The sequence below is a fragment of the Dermacentor variabilis genome, chromosome 6, assembly GCF_050947875.1.
Source record: "Dermacentor variabilis isolate Ectoservices chromosome 6, ASM5094787v1, whole genome shotgun sequence".
Lineage (NCBI taxonomy): Eukaryota > Metazoa > Arthropoda > Arachnida > Ixodida > Ixodidae > Dermacentor > Dermacentor variabilis.
This window is the reverse complement of record NC_134573.1, coordinates 40,312,313-40,317,303: the sequence shown is the minus strand read 5'-3', so window position 1 is coordinate 40,317,303 and position 4,991 is coordinate 40,312,313. Positions and strand designations below refer to the sequence as shown.

Below are 4,991 nucleotides of genomic sequence, written 5' to 3'. Positions count from 1 at the left end.
GAATATGCACGTAGGCACCATTCTGCTATCTGTATTTTTTCTTGTTTTTTACTTAGGCAATGCAAAATTATCTTTCCTGCAATGAAATGCGCAACGCATACTTTGGTAGTTTAACTACCTCCCTCACGCTACCTTCCCATACGAGGTTGTGATCCTACACGAACCACATTTATTTCATATTGAAAGTAATACTGGTTACTATAGAAAAAAAAAGAAACCCACCCGCATTTTTCTGTGACGTACTAGCGACGGAGCGCTGTTAGGCTAACACGATTTATTGATTTCTCAACTTTCTTGTAGCTCGGACATTTCTACAGGGAAATCATGGCCGCCTTATGAAGCCCACGAAAGGTGAGCAACTTAAGCACCCTGCTTCCACAAGAATTACAGTACTTAGCTTTGAGCGTGAAAGGTAGTCGTACGACTGGTAAGAAAAATGCGGTAGTTACTTTCCGTTTCCGCGTGCAACATAAGGTCACACTAATGTACATGTGCACCCTTTGGGGGATTCTCTTGCTTTCAAGCAGTAAACATTTACCCTGCGTGCAATTCCTCTCTTTAATTCTTCGCAAGTGGTACTTTCGAGACACAAGCCGCCTGGGCGATCAAGAGTTACGTGGCGCTCCTGACCGGAAAGGAGCGAGCGCGCAGTGTTTGAGAAAAAAAATGCAAGCATCGTGGCGTTCCTTTTTGGAGACAAGACACGAAGGGCGCAAAAGGTCTTTTAGAGGTACAGATATGTGCTGTTAACTAAAGCTAGCTTAAACGTCGTAATAAGTGCGTTTGTGTAGAAAATAACACAAGAAAACACTGTAATAAAATATCATACTGTCATACGCAACATACAGTTACCTAATGGTAAAAATACAGGAATGGTTAGAAGCAGTATTCCCTGCTACCGCGCGGAGAATAATGGCAAAGAGTTGACCGAAACAGCAGTGTAATTGCATATTAGCATCGCCTGGCGAGGAAGGGGAGGGGGTGCAACTGTTTGTGGTATGTGTACTTCATTTGCGTTTTAATGTTCGCGTTTGCATATATGTATGCACAAACAGCTGCAAATCTGTTAAACTTTTTATTGTCGTACTCTCAAGGCCCGGGGGCATTACAGAGAGGAGTGGTGATTATTACAAACAAATTCGTTAACAATATTCTTGAAGTTTGTGGCGTCAGAAATGGCAGTGATGGAGGCAGGGAGGCGGTTCCAGTCATTCGTCGTTCTTGGTAAAAAGGAATCAAAATAAATGTTGATGCGACAAGCTGGAACTTCAACCTTAAAGCGATGATTCGTGCGTTACGATATGTATGATGGCGGGGAGATTAGTTCATCCTTAAGTGTTTCGTCAGTCTAATAAATCTTATGAAAAAGGCATAGGCGAAAGTATTTACAACGTAACTCTAGGTTAGGCAAGCCAAGGGTTAGTTTCATTGACGAGACACTTGCATGACGAGAATAATTCGAAAGAATAAAACGAGCAGCTCGGTTTTAAATGGATTCGATGGTATTTTTTAGGTTTAGAGTAGAAGGGTCGAAAATGGAGCATGCATATTCATGTTTAGGCCTCACTAAGGATTTGTACAGAAGTAATTGATAGCTGCAGTTGGCGATGAAAAATTACGCCGTAAAAACCCAAGCATGCGATTAGCGTTACCGTAAATGTAATTTATATGAATGTTCCATGTAAGATTGTGTGTAATGTGGATACCAAGATATTTGTATAATGAAACATTTTCTACAGGTATGTTGTTAATATTGTACGTAGGCAGGGTGGTATTTCTGACAGCACGGCACACACGCGTCGCCTTACATTTATTAGAATTTAGCTTCATTTGGAATTCAGAACACCATGATGTTACTATGCCAATGTCTGACTGAAGAGTATCGCAGTCGCCAGAGTTAGAAATGGCACGATAGAGAACACAGTCATCGGTGAATAACATAATTGATGATTTAATTTGGTCTGGGAGGTCATTAATATAAATTAAAAATAATAATGGTCCTAGAACCGACCCTTGGGGTACACCGGAGGTTACTCGACCAGTGGAAGAGAAACGTTCGTTAGCATAAACAAGTTGTGAACGGTTAGACAATGAACACTTAATCCAAGCAAGCACGTAAGGATCAATGTTGAGGTTACTTAATTTAGTTAAAAGTAATGCGTGTGAAACAGTATCGGAGGCTTTAGCGAAGTCTAAAAAATGCAGTCAATAATAACGTTAGCACTCATCGCCTGGAATAAATCATTAGTGAATGACAAAAGCTGTGTTTCGCAGGAAAAGTGTTTTCTAAATCCGTGTTGGTAGGCGCTAAAAAATAAGTTTGATTCAAGAAATGAAACCAGGTTTGAGTAAATTATGTGCTCCATTAGTTTGCAGGGGACGCTCGTTATGGGTATAGGTCTGTGATTAAGTGGGGAGTAATGAATGCCAGAATTATCTGCGGGAATCACCATCACTGCCTTCCAATCGTTCGGAAGGATGGTGCTTTGAAGTGACTGAGCAAATATTTCGCTCATAATTATAGATCAATAAGTAATAGTTCTCTTAAGAAATTTTGAGTTGGTACCATATATTCCAGTGCATGCAGAAACTTTTGAGGTCTGTATCAACTTTACAACGCCATCAAGGCCAATGGTAATAGGAAGCATTGGAAAATAATGCACATCAGAAAAAACAGCGCTTGCGCACAGCACAGAATCCCAAAATACAGAGATCAACGCGTCATTCAACACTTCACAACAGACACTGCGATCTACAGATTCGTTGTTAAGATCGCACAGTTCAATGGCACTAGATTTTTTACGAACATAGCATGGACAATTGACATGTTGTCCGTGCTATAATAAAAAAATAATAAATTCCAAAAGTAATTTTCATTTACATGTGTTTATCCTGTATAAACACGTATTAGTACATTTGCTACAGTCGTTTTACACAACTATTGTTTTTTCTTGCACACCTGTTTCTTGCCAGAGTACCGATTGCGTACTTGGTGTCGCAGTTTCTTTTCTCACACCCTCATATCGATGAAACGGGAAAATAAAGCGAATTTAATTGAAATAAACTCCAATGTATATATATATATATATATATATATATATATATATATATATATATATATATATATATATATATATATATACGTGTGTGTGTGTGTGTGTAAACTGGACAAAAATATTTGTTTCTTCAAAAGAATTAATTCACTGCGTCTGCCCGCGCAAAGGAAGCATCAGCTTAGTGATGCTTCCAGTATATTTCTGCACGGAACACGTACGCATTACCCTCGGCGAACAGGCCGTTTAACCCTAAGCATGTTCGCAATGAACACCGCGCCACGCGATTGCATTATGTCGATAATCTTTTATGAGACGCTGGAATAGTCATAGGTGCTTTTGTTTAGACATGTGGGGGATACCGTAATGGCTAGCAATGGTTTACGAGGTGAGTCGTCACGTAGCTCGTCCCCACTGCGCGACAGGTGAAAGAGGAGCAGCGGTGGTTGGTTCGTTGTCTCACCGACACGGGGTAAAGACGGCCTCAGCACGCAGCCGATCAACGAAGATGCTTATGGCGTGACGTCAATACGTAAGTAAATTCCAAGTACTACGGCACTGTGGTGGCTGCCATTGTGTTTAAGGCGCTACGTAAAGCTCCCTCCTTGCACGAGAAGTACGAACATGCGTGGCAAGGTGGCAAATAATCGAGACCTTTGCGGGAGCAAATTGGGTTGTCAGAAGCTCACTTTGGGGCTACGTTCGTAATTGCGTGCACATTTTTATACCCTCAAGTACATGTGTGTCCTTTTTCCATTCTGCACTGCCGTTGCTGTAACGTGGTGGCGCGTACTAAAGAAACTGCTGCTATCAAACAGGCTCCACCTTGAGCAGCTCCGTATAAAACCTACGAACGTAAACAGAAAGGTGTCTACTTCGCTTAGCGTCCACACGGGACAGCTGCCATTGCTTGTGGTAGTCGACGCTCGCACTTAGAAAACATGAACGTGATACGAGCTCTTTTTACGAAACGTTTTCGGTGCTTCTTTTTGAAGGGCACTACTTTTCCAATCGCCAAATTCTACGCGACGCATGTCTGCAAAATTCATTTGAACAACGTTACGCGGCATGCGTCCACCGGTGTGAACGCGCAATATAATATAAAATAACTAAGTGCCAGTTATGATGATACTATATAAAAGGAAAGTGAATTCGTTTGATCGGCTAGTTCACGTGCTAGTTCACGTTTGTGCTAGTTCAAGTTCACGATACGAAGGCACGTGTTGCATGATGCGCGTTCCAACTCCGACCACCAGATGTGAGAAATATGCTCCCATTATACTTCCGGTGAGAAATAGTGAACGCCTAAACTTAAACAAGTCGGGCCGCATCGGCGGCCGGAGCTGCTGACCTTTTCTGTCTTCGTCGTCAGCCAGACAGCTAGCAAGGAAACTCGTTTCGACGCAGGGCTGAAAACGAACTGTTGTAGTAACTGAAAAATGGTTTACCTAGGGCTTTTATACCTTGGCAATCATACTCTTCTTTACTTTTTCGCGAATTATAGCGCTCGTTTCGATATGCCTTTGTTTATCTATACACTTTTGTTAAATATTCTTGGCAGGAATATCCCACAAAACGAGGGACGTAGCTCCACCCACCGCCAACAGCGACTTCTATCTGGCGAACATAAGCGACAGAGATGCGACCGCCCGTATGAATAAAGATTACTTGCTCAACGCATCATTGCGATGTGTCTTGTCATCTTGTATTCGTGGCCGTTATTCTTCCGCATATTATGCTATTATAACGATTGAAGTGCTTGCTTCAATAAATGTAAATGCTAAATATATATATATATATATATATATATATATATATATATATATATATATATATATATATATATATATATATATATATATATATATATATATATATAGAAAGTTTACCCCGAGTCTTTAGAGGATGTGGGGCATGTTTCGGTGAATTGCCGCCAAA

General features: G+C 40.9%; 1 long non-coding RNA gene across 1 annotated transcript; it reads left to right on the top strand.

The window, feature by feature from the left end:
- Positions 1 to 300: 300 nt before the first annotated feature.
- On the top strand, positions 301 to 4,701 carry LOC142584132 (uncharacterized). The gene is made up of 3 exons (XR_012828709.1): positions 301 to 351; positions 3,479 to 3,585; positions 4,615 to 4,701. It is a non-coding gene; the product is annotated as an uncharacterized LOC142584132 (long non-coding RNA).
- Positions 4,702 to 4,991: the final 290 nt, after the last annotated feature.